The following is a 12,862-nucleotide window of genomic DNA, read 5'->3' as shown; positions in this document are numbered from 1 at the left end:
TCTCCAACGAAAAAAGGATATGTGTCACGCTAAGAGGAGTAACACCCACCGCACTTGCAGCCTGCAAAAGTGTCACACAGCGTCCGTTTTCTTTTCCTGTTCTCAGTAGCACAAAGAAGTTGAACAAAAAAAGAAAAGAAAAGACAAGAAGAGAGATTGTTTGATACGAGTGTACCGGCAGCTGGCAGATACTAAAACCCTTTGTTGTGACTGGGACTGGCAACAAAGGCAGGAATGGCTGATTTTGATGTGTTTTTTTCGGTTCTTTTTCCATTTTGTTGTTGTTAGGATATTGTTTGGAGCAAACGTAGGAAGAGTTAAAAACAACAACAGAGAGAAGGAGCGAGAGTACGAGATAAAGTTTTTACCTTCACTTCAATTACAGAGACATGCATCATTTCAACCCATCCGTCGCATTATCCGAACAGCAGCAGTAGTACAGCAGTACTCCATCAGCGTAAATTAAACCACTTCTGTGGCTTTCTCCGCTCAGCCTGTCTGGCACACATCAAGCGGAAATGGGCTTGCGACAAATAACAAAAAAAAAATAAAAGTTTAAAACCAACTGCTCCGACTTGCCGGAACACCTACTTTAGCCACTCGAGTGTCTCGATCTCGGCTATTAGCGAGACACGAAAGAGGCGTTTTTGGGGTGAACACGTTACCTATAGCGAAGGGAAGGATTGAGGAATTCTGAAGATCCGGGCAAGCAAACGGGTGCCTAGTGAAGTTGTGCCCGTGACACGCTAACCACCGTTGATTGATGGAACCAGCCTGAAGGATGTGGAACGCTTAAGAAAATGTCAACGGCGGAACCGTACGCGAACTCCGTGACGCCCGGGTACGTGAGTAGGCAAACGTTAAAGCATTCTCCAATTGCTTTCAATTGAGCTGGAACGCAAGAAAAATGGCAAGTTAAATGATTGTACAGAATTGGAAATCAGTTTAATAAAGGCTATTTGTTGGAACATCGATCATTGACGAAGGCGAAGCACGAGGCGGGTGAATTTTCATTGGAAAAGTTCCGTCACGGCTTTCTTATACATGCATTAATCAAGCTGGCGCCAGGCGACGTCTTGCACCGGGACGCCACGTCGCTGTGAGCAGGTGTTGTGCGAACATCTTCGACCTTGCAAACCTTCCGAAAGGGTGTTTGCGCTCTCCAAGCGCCAGTGGAGTGGGAGATTTACACATACCGGACGGAAAAGAGCAAACCTTTGCAGAATTCAAATCACTGCCTGCAATACGTAAGATCATATTTGAAAACGGTAATTCTATAGTGGTGAAGGAAGTTTGCGATTAGAACCGAAGGGTAGCGATGCTAGTGGCGAATTCGGGTGAAGGTATTCCCAACTTCCGACTGATAAAGCAACCAAATTATGCAATGTTCCAATTTATCAAGCCACCGTCTAAAGCCACTTCCAGGACGAGGGGCCACACAGCGGTACGTCATGTACAGTGGGACATCGTACCGTGTACCGGACGGATACCATTACCAGCGGGCTGGAAGTTTCGTGCGGATGATGGATTTGTCGATGTCAGCAGAAAATGGGAACTCGTCATACAAGGAGCACCACATGGGTCGGATTTAGCCGAACGTGAGCGTTGGTGAAGGTGAAGCATATTGGATCCGCCACACCTGTACCAAGCACCCCGGACATCTCGAGCGCCTGTTCCTGTCTGTTAGAAACCGGGATTGCGCTGCAATAAAAGGCGTTAACGAGGTTTCTGCCACATTGGCGGAAGGCGAAATTTTATGCCAAACGAGCAACATCATCATTAGCATTTCAACTCTGGGAAGGCGCTGCACATGCGGCAATAAGCGTTTAAATCAACCTTGGCGAGTGGATGACATATTGCGCCGGTGACGGGATCTCCACTGGAGGAGGATGCATTTTATCCTCTTGCTTACTTTTTTTTCCGGGAAGAGTAAACCCCTATCATCTTCTTAGGAATTAGCAAGAGACGCAGACAGATTGCACGTGTCGACGACACTGTTTTGGAGGGACGAAATGAAAATTGTAACCCCGGTACGACATTAACCTCAGGAATTGGTCATTTGTTTTTTCCTAGATCTCGCGTCCCAAACGAATGGATGCTTTGAATTGGAATTGATTCTGTCCCCCCCGCAAAAAAAGCCCACGTCCAGCAGTATCACAGTTTTAAATGCCATGCTGTAGTGCGGAAAGTTCCAATAGGTTCCACAACACAAACAAAAAGGACCCCCCCCCCCCCCCCAACAAACGATGGTACAAATGAAAGCGAATTGGTTGATTTGAAGGGAAAAGTTTTCCAAAGTGCCTACGGTTGTCCAATGCCGTTCCGGGACTATTAGTCCCGGACCAGTGGCGGTTCCGAGGGTGGGCCGGGTGCAAATAAATGGATGGATGGAATTTTGCGCAGGTGCTCCATATTGCTAATGCCGAGTGTAAACAGAAATTGAAAATAATCTCACGAAAAATAATCTTTCGCCGCTACGGACATTCGATGGGGACGGTCGGTGTGGGCGAGATACAGGTGCGAAGAGGGTGAAGGTGAAGATATGAAGGTGGTGGAGGTTTCGGAGAGGAGAATTAAACAGACTGGGGCCATGAACCTACCAAACCCAGCACACACAGCCGGCACACGCTAGCAAGGACGGCTGCAGGGACTTGAGAGATAGAGCGGCGGATCAGGTGGGAGCTGCGCCCCAAAGAGGAACATCATGGCGAGGAAGGACGACCTCCGGTCGACGGGACGTACCTTCTGGTATGGGAAAGCAATCGAAATTGCTTAAATCCTTCGCTACACCATTATCGGTGTACTGACAGCTGACAGAAATTCTGCCCCGGACGGAACGCCATTTGTTTCTGTTCTTCTGCCGACTGTGTGCTGACATGCGGGGAATGAACGTGGGAGAGATTTTGAGCTTTAACTTTGTCCGGATTTTTTTTTTAGTCCGAAAACGATTAATAAACTAATACTTCCAAGCGCTACAGTCTAGAATTTGAGATCACGATTGTTAAAGTAGCTCAAACCCCCATCAATTCGCGCCCAGCTGAGATTGCGTTTTGCGTTAGATGTTCATTCGTCTGGTGCACTAAACTAGCCCGTACTACGCTGTCAGTGTGTCAGGAAATCAGAATCAGAATTGTTGATGTTTCTTCCTTTGCCACATCCTACCAAACATTGAAAAGCAATGCATTTAAATAATTCCATTGCCTTCTCCGTCATCTGTCGCCAGCAGTGGCGGGAAGCGTTCAAGATTATTCCCCCCAGGAGATGGTTTTGGTAGTTGTCAGGATGCTGTTTTTTTGGGTTGTGTTTAAAAAAAAAAGTTGGACCAGAACTCGCTACCAACTTCCGCTGACCTACTGCACGGTTGGCTGCGACCGTCAGATGTCCCTTTTGTTTCGTTCTCCCGGGGGCAGGGCCGTGTAGTAAAGCGTGAAACTCGATCAAAAACGTCAAATCGATTACTGTTTTTAAGCGTCTACTTGTCACACACACACACACACGGGCAACCAAACTCAAACACTGCGCGAAGAAAGTGAAAGAATACATTAAAATGGCGGTTGTGAGGGGGAAGCTAAAGAAAGCAAGCGGCAGAGCACACGCAAACACAACGACAACACTTGTGTATCGGAAATCGATCCGGGTCTTCGATTGCCGGTCAGGCGTTAAACCGGACCACGGAGGAGTGCACGGTGCTCTCGACGCCATTTCGTTAAAGTCATTAAAGCTGTAGTCGTGCCGGCATGCTTTTGGCGGAGATGAATCGTCCGGCTCTCCCGGTCCCCATTCGGCCTTGATTGTGGTGAAAGGCAAACAGAGTGCTCAACAGGAAATTAAAAAAAACATACAGGCAATTTGCGAGATACGCGTTATAAGCGTTATAACCCGAGAAAAAGCCACGTATGTCGAATCTTGGTGCAACTTCGTTTATACTTCAAAGTCACAGAGTCGACTTACTTCTCTGCCCTTAATTTATATAGCGACTTTTAGAAAGAATACATCAAAATAAGTTAAAAACAACTGTTTTACATGAGAAAGAACAGTATTTTCGACCAATTTTTCACCTTTCTGCTTACATTATGTGCTTTAAACTAACACTATGCTGTCAAAATTTGTTAAAAAACGGCGTATCTCGGATACTGCCTGTATCTCCCCGCGATGAATCCAGTTACTCAAACGAGACGTCAAGCGTGTGACGCTAAAATGCGTATCTAGGTAGTGTTCGTTTCGGTTTTTTTACTCTCTTTTCTCTCTCTCTCTCTCTCTCTCTCTCTCTCGTACTCCCACACCTACAAAAGTCAAACGGCGCGCAAAAGGATGCCCCCGGGTTTGGTGTGTGTGTGTGCGTTGTGCGGGGCATAGTATGCCACGTCATCTGCGATAAGTAGTGGTAGCCGATAATTTATAAACACATTAGCTACCTTCGGCAAATGTGCGTTACGGCGTGTTTGCGTACGGTGCGGCGTTGTGTGCGTCGTACAGCCGTACCGTTCGGCGCCATCCTGTCGCGTCCAAAGCACTTTTTGGGGACGGCCCAAACGATGAGATGGGAAAGTGATGCCGATGCAAGGGACGAATCGATAAAGGAGGCTGCTGTGCGTGAGATGAAGGATGCGAAACGGTGCAAATAGCAAAACCTTTTGTTGTTTGAATATGAACATAAAAAAAGGAAGAGCGACAACACGGTACACGGAAGAAAATGTACGTTCGAACCTGGGTAGCTAAGCAAAACCGTCAAACTGCCCTTAAGATGGAGGGAAAACGAAGTCATGATGGTGAAGTAAGTCATCTTGCTTGGTGGGACGGATGCGTTCGGAAGCGGGTGTCAAAGAAGGGCGAGTTGGGAAGCGTTAACGTAAAGTAAAAGGCAAAAAAGCAGGCGAGCATTAAATAAAGATTCACTATTCATCGACTATTAGCGGTGGAGACCGTTGGAGGTTCGGTAGGCGTCTGGTGTGGACTTGCATGACGGGGCGAGAAAATAAATCGAAATTAATGACGGACGTAACGATCTCGATAGCGAGGACACGCGAGCGTGACAGCGGGTACTTGCACTACCTAGTCGCCGTAGTATACACACCATCTTACTGCGCAAACTGCCAAACGCGGAGCGTTCACAGGTTGTCCTGAAAAAGATACCCATCTTTATCAGTGTCATTATCGTTGCCGGGAGTTCTGGTCCCGGGGTATGCGGGAGGTCTGTTTTAACTGACGTGCTCACGACACCCGTCAGTAAGTGAGACATCTTCAGGCCACGATGCGTCACTGATGGGTATAGGAGTGCTGCACGATTGAAATTAAGCGATTGAGCATCACCTCCGACAACCTCGGCAAACACTGCCAAACTCCCGCATGCATAAAACACCGCAACGACTCTATACGGCGGCGGTGGAAGTTATTCAAAAACCTAACGCCCTATCATCATCGCGCTCGTAACGGCATTTTATGTGGTTTTTAAAAAGCCCTCACGCCCACACCACCGGCGTGGAGTACCCGACTACTGCTCCGGCGGGATATTATCAGAGCATCAGGTATCAAGTCATTGGCTCCGACAGTGTAATACGCGTGTGAAACGGTGTCTATGGCCCCTTTTTAAGGGTTTTCGCGGGCAACGGGAATGCGTGCTGGTGGTGGAAGGTAATCGCCCACAAACACATACACCCACATACACAATAACACATATAGCAGTGAACCGCAAATGTAAAGTGGCGTTCCATACCGCAAACGTTCCAGCGGAACGGGAGAGACACCGTTTTTCCCACCACGGATTCACGGTCGAGCGGCGCACAGAATCTAATTAAAATTTTAACCTGCTTTGTGTCACTGTGCCGAAGCCATGTGCCGGAGTTCCAGGAGTACCTTACGGACGAAAACTACCTGCCTACGGCCGTCGCCGTACGTGCCGCCATTAATTAATGCCACCGTTGCGGGTTTGGCAACGAGTGCGAGTACTCGCTGGCTGGTGGATTAATTCAATTAAGGTAAAACACCGCAGGCAAACCTGACGTACACAACCATCGTCGGTTAATCACACTTAACCGAATTAACGAATTAGTTTACTTTCGGTCCCGGACGCCGGCCGTACGCCGGTGGAATGTGATTATGCTAAATTACGGATGCTGGGGCGTGAGATACTTTCACCAAAAAAAGAGGTCGAGCTCTGCGTTTTGTGGGTAGATAAAACAGATGCTGGAGTTTTGTTTTTGTGTTTTGCTCCTTGCAATAGACGAGATGTTAGAATTGTTGGAAAGTGTTGGTTGGTAAATCTTTAAGGGAGTAGTATACTGTACATGGTTTAAATTAAATATTTTGTTAGGCCAAAATGTCTTGGAAAAGTCCGAGTTGTTTACCAAAAGTTCAAGAGTTGTAAAGCTGTTGTGTTGCAGTTCAAATGTTGAATAAATCTGATTAAGATTCATGAATCTGAATGAATTTTTCAACTGATTGAATGAATCTGAATCTCTATTCTACAGTTCCTTAAATCCTCGAAGATCTCAGATCAAGGAGATCGTCAATTCGCTCAGGACCTCAAAAAGGCTTGACATCCACCAGTGCTCTGAGGATACATTATTATTTTGAGAGTCAATTCCTGATTTGAATGACTCCTAGCTGAATATTCATATGGATAACTTGTCTAAAGATAAACATTACAGTTCTTCAGGTATTGTAGGTGCTCGCGGTCTTCCGAAGTCGCTTAGTTTGCCTAATGGATGATCATATCTCCGCTTGAGGTTGTTGTTTCAGAAGAAGTCACCGGTCGATTGACTTCAGCATCTCCAGCGAATCGACTTTCTACCTACTACTCCAATAAATTGATTATCTCCACTCCAAAATGCATACTTACGGCAAGTCAATTAAAGTATTCTTCCCATAGATGAGAGTTCTAAACAACTACGGTAAGATGCCGATTTCGATAGTTGTTGCATCCCTGGAGTTTGTTACGGGTCTTGATCTATTGTATCTTTAAAGTTAGCTGACATAATAACTAAAAGACAGTTAGTATGATTAAGAGATTTGAGATAAATGCATCTGAATATCTGAGTTTGTTTGCAATACGTTGGACAGTATGGGCAGTAACTTTTAAAATGTCCGTCGATCAGGAAGTTGTCTAGTTGCAATTGATGTAACGCTTGAAGGAGTAGTGGACCCAAGAACATAATGTTTGTCAACAGAATACATCTATTAATCGGGCTATTTCAGGTCTTCAAAGTGCACCACCCCCTTAAGAATTGAATATGAAAAACCTCCTAATAGCGAGACACTGTTTGAGCCGTCTGTAAGGACGTACGCATCACGTGTCTATGGCGCGGAAGTGATCAAATTATTTCATCCTACTGGCACACACGTTTACAGCCCTTGTCGAACGAGCATAATAAAGCCGGAATGGGTAGAAAGACAACGATTTCTTGAGGATATACTACCGTCTGAATAGGAGCATGGCAGGCAAGATGCAAAGGGCGCCCGGAAAGTGAAAAAGTTCGCTCGCTAAACTTTAAATAAGCCGGAAATTATTCTTCCCTACGCTGTGTGCATGTGTCCTGCACACGGACAGGAATGTAAGAAAAAAAAATACCCCACCCAGGACGTCATCACTGCCACTGACACATACCGCCGCACACTCACGCATACAGACAGCACCGCCCGGAGCCTGGAGTACCTTTTACCGAGATCCTTGAGAAATGATGGCCCGTTGATGGTGACAAGTGAAGTGACTTCGGCAAAGCGCGCATGATAGAGTGAGAGGCGAAAATGGCGAGAAATAATATTCGGTTAATTTTGTACGATGTCTTGTAATTACTTACGCAACGTTGTCAGCCTCAGGACGTGCCGACGGGCGTCTTTGCTGCCATTGTTCCGTGACGGTCTCTCACACCGGCATGCTCGGGATAGGTTTTTTCTCTCTGGCCGTCGTTGCAGTTTTTTTTTCAAATGTTTTTCTCATGTCTTTATGCTGGTTTTCGTATTATTTTTGCATTTTAATTCGGTCGTCGGTGTAGGCGGCGTTTTGACATTTTTGTGAAGCGCACCGCACCAAAAAAAAAAACACTGTTTGTCACCTCGAGCAATTTACGCACCTCTGCCGTGGTCTGCTTTGTTTACTTCCCGGTGTGCCGACATTTGATCAATTACATACACAGACATCAACCCGCAAGGAATGCGAAACAGCCGAGTACACACAGGGAAGGAACGGAACCGGGATGGTACGTCGATCCGAGACAGCTGTCAGCAACCATCGGTAAACGGGGCGGTGGTTGAGATTGTTGCTTCGTGCCGCGTACGCGAGACACGGTGGGGTACTTTTAATCAATCAAACGTGTAATTTACTCCCGCCCGATGAGAGGTTCTGATCCTGCCATTGTTTTCGGGCGTCTCGGTGTGTGTGTACGGATTTACCTTAATTTGACTTCATTCATCCTGACTTCCGTTACCGCAAGGAAACGTTCAGGATGGCTAGGCAACGGAAGATAAAACTCGGCAGATAAAAAAAACAACCAAACCATACAAATGGTTAAGGTACGTTTGGCTGTTTTGTTGTTGACAGGTCCTGTAAGAATGACATAACCGAGGTAAATAAAGTAGAGAAAAGGAGCAATATTACCGGATTTAGTTAGCGGGGCATCAGATTTTTAAAATAAATTTTTACTCAAATCAAAGTTTAGCCATAAATATTACGGAAATATACAACGAGCAGTAAAAAATACTCAAAAATTGTAAATATGTCACGCATGTTGCATATCTTTAGGCGTACGGTTTTACAAACGCCTTGGAGCTATGCAATCCGCTTGGCAGCTCTCTTAAATGTTTATTTATAAAATTATTACACTATTTTCATAAATATGGGGAGTCTTATATCCCAAACAAAACAAAAAAATACTTTAATCGAACTAATTGATCAAACGCCTAAAGTTATGCTATTCAAATTATTGTTATAGCCTTTTTGAGACTAATTTTTTCCAAGCTTCATATGGAAATAAATAAAACATTTTGCAGTCATCAAACAAATAGTAGAACGAAATGTTGATGAAACAGCAACGGTGTACGTTAAAAGTATTTTTTTCCCGGATCGTAATACGTGCCCGCTTAGCAGAGCTTAACGAGACAGTGAGCCACGGACCCCCCACACACTCCTCCACCCTTCACAGCGTAATGATGCAGATGAACGTTTCGGGTGGGTGCAGTTGTGTGGATTATCGGTGGATGACACCTAAGTGACATCTAATTTCCACCTTGCGCCGGCTGGTGGACGGGCCGCGGTACCGGTCCGGCTCGGAATGTTTCCCGGTGCGTGCGGGTGAAATAATCGCCGGCGGGCAATAATTCCATCGCCAAAGAGATGAGATGGATTGTGACAAACGGGGATGGGGGGCGACAAAACACGGACACCCCTAACGGGAGGTGTTTCGCCACGCGGGGATGAAGTGCGAGTGGGTGGTGGAAATAAAATTCGTGATAAATTATTTCTACCCCTTGCGGGCAGGCTTTGGGAGGGTGCGCCAGGGGTGGGGGTTGAAATTATTACGCTCGGCGTCGTTCGGGGTTTTGTACGGACCGTTCGGTCAGGAAGCATTTGTCGAATTCCAAGCGGCGTGGGGTTCGCTTGACGCGGGAAGGTGAGAAATCAATCTTCTTTTTTATGTGCCACCAGCACAAAGGTGTTAAGATCACATTTTTAATGCGTTAACAGTCGGATGGTTGACATTGCAATAGTGGTTTGAACAAATTGGATGAGGAATTTGTTAGCGCCAGAATGTATGCAATGTAGTAGCACGCGCAGCGTGCAATTGTAAAGGTTGTACGTAAGAGAGTAACATTATTGAGTCAACATTCTTTAGTTTGATTGGAGACAATACGAAAGGAAAACTAAACAATATTTAAATGTATTGAAGGAAATTTCGAAGGATTTTTTATGAAATATCTCTTACTCAAATTTTATAGAATTACCTAACTGAACAGTCAAATTACAAATTTCTAATATCTGTGAGAGCTCCTTTACATTATTAAACCTTATATTTCGAAATACAGGCTGTAGCCTCGATACACAGTTCCTTTTACACGGATATTGGACATCTAAAGTTAATTTATAGCACAAAATCGACATTTGCTTTAAATTCATTTTTATGTATTCCTTCAGAAAATCCCCTGAATAAATGCTTGTATAAATAAATATGGAAAGGTATAATACAATATAGTATAAATATAATAAATAAATGTTGCTGAATAAATTCAGGGTAAAGAAGGTAGTCAACTATGTAACTTTGCATTATAAGCGATAGCATCTCGGGGACTACCTGTACACCGAGCTTTCTTTGAGGGAAAATCGCATACTTTCAGGCGTTTTGTGCACACACGAGTAATCCGGTTTCGAAAAATTTGCCGTTGCGTGTATGCAATTCGCACTACAGCAACCCTGAAGGTCATACCAAAAGGCAGGTCGTGTTCGCTGTTTGCTGTGGCATCGAAGTTTCATCTCACGGTGGCAAGTGTTGCCAGCGGTACTTAAAGCAGTGATGCCGGTAATAGCTTCAATCCGGCACCGAATTAACAGCAGTGTGTTGTACCTAGAACGGGGGGGTTGCCGGGTTGATGTAATTGATGCTACCTCTCACTGTTCCGATTGGGACCGGATCGGAAGGCAAAACGGGCAAACCGATTGTCGATAGGAATGATACTTAAAATTCAATTTCGAATCATCGAGTTATTCATTGGTCCTTAAATTGCTTTCCTATCATCCCAGCCTGGCCCCACCGTTCGGCATTGTGAAACTGAACAGGCTCCAGCACAGAGCGTGCGACCACGCTGTGAGCGAAGCAGTGGCAGGCAAGTGTGAAGTGATTTTGGTTCGCCGTCCGTTACGTCTGTTCGAACTGCGCCGAGAAAATGGGTTTCCAGCGCTGCGACGGCAGCGCAGGAGGACAATGAATTTTATGACCCTTTTGTCCACCCTTACCCCGGTGCCGTTTTCGTTTGTGCTTTCGGTTCGGCATCGGTGTTTACCTTCGAATATGGCGGTATTATCCTGCACCATCGACTAACCTCACGCGAAGGATACGGTGCTTGTGGAGCAAAGCTACACACGACACAAACGCCACGGCACACACGCACAGCAACAAATCTTTTGCAATAGAATATGTAAAACTTTAAATTGGTTTTACCGATGAGCACCTGCGCTCATTTCGGTTCTGATTAAATCGAAACCGTCGGCTGGGTCTGGTGCGTGGTGTGTTGGCGGCGTCCGGTCGCGTTGTTGACGGTACGGTGCGCCTGCAAGTAGGCAAGGCGGCACACAAGCGGATGGTGGTTGGAATGAATGTGGTCGCACGAATGTCGAGGCTCAGCTGGCCGTGTCAATCTTCGAACCACCACCTGGTGCACAATTTCCCGTACCATACCACGACCTGCCGTCGTTCATGCTCGGTCTCTACCACCGCCATTGTTGCACAGCACTCACACAGGAGGTAGACCAGCGTGAGTCATATTCTTGAACTAACCGCAATAGTCGAAAAATTCCAACTCTAAAATCCATCCCTCTCCCCTACCCTTCCCCTGGTGTCGATTTTCCCGCTGTCGTTACGTGTACGAGTGTGTGTATATTAATGTCACATTATCTTCACATCCACCCAATACTCATCCTACGTGTTCGTTATGGGGTTTTGCGATAGGGTGCAATTGTACGTTCCGTTTCGTCCCATTTTCAACCACTTGTTCCGATGCTTTACTACCCACCACCCGGGCAAAAAGGGGTGGAAATTCTACCGAGGATTTACCACCTACCGTCTAGCGATCCCTCCAGCACAGCGAATGCAAGCAAAAATGGCTCGCTTATGAAATGTACTGCCGTTTCTTCCTTCCATCGGTAGGTGGGAAATCATCTACTCACCCTTGCTTTGCGACACCGGGGCAAAGTTTTGTGCCCCGAGGGGATGGGCACCACCGTGGCACGTGAGGCAAAGTTTTTGTGAAACGTTCGAACTGAATCACGGCGTTGATTGAGCACCGGCGCAAGGCACACTTCTTTAGACGGGAGGGTTTTTCTTTTTTATTACCTGCTAGAAGACATGCAAATGATCCTATTTTATTTGTGGTAATTTAATTAACTTCCACTTGGTCTGACATAACCGGCCATCATTGTCGTCACTGCACAAAACCATTTCATTTAGAGCTGCTGATAAAGGGTCACATACATTCGTTTGTGTGTAAGAGTTTAAACGAAAAGTGATACACAATTTTTACAAACTAATGTGTTTCCTTATGGAAGGGATTGTGAAGAAACAAGAATTTATTATATTTTATAAATAGTTTTCAGTTTTAAAGCGTAATAGTTGAAGTTTACTCATTCTCATCAATCAAGGCTATATTGCCAGAAACGCCTTAATGTGTGGAATGAGTTAACACAATCATCGCTAGCCTTTAAAAGTTTAAAAACCCCGACCTACATACTCAAAAACTACACTCCCAGCGGTGAATATATATTTCCATTGAAAATGTATAATACCGATTGCATACTTATAGGAGTTCTGAAACCAAGCCACGAGTCTGTAAGGCTCGGCTTGGGGTATTATTATTTAATATTTGAAAAAAAAAAATTATTTGCATTGTTTCATTCTTGCATTTGTTTATTTGTTATAGGTAAACAATATTAATCAAACACTCGACAAATAATGGTACAGGGATATATTGATTGCATACTTACAGGCGCAATAAATCTACGCCACGAAGTAGTCATTTTTCGCTGTGGTGATTTTTATATTCATCCACAAAATAGCATGCAATCATAAGTGTTTCGTTATTGTATTTTTCCTAAAAAGTGTAAACACATATTGAATGCTTTTATGACACTTATTGCATACCTCCAGGAGCTATCAATCTA

The sequence above is a fragment of the Anopheles moucheti genome, chromosome X (assembly GCF_943734755.1).
Source record: "Anopheles moucheti chromosome X, idAnoMoucSN_F20_07, whole genome shotgun sequence".
NCBI classification, from domain to species: Eukaryota; Metazoa; Arthropoda; class Insecta; order Diptera; family Culicidae; genus Anopheles; species Anopheles moucheti.
This window is presented reverse-complemented; position numbering follows the sequence as displayed.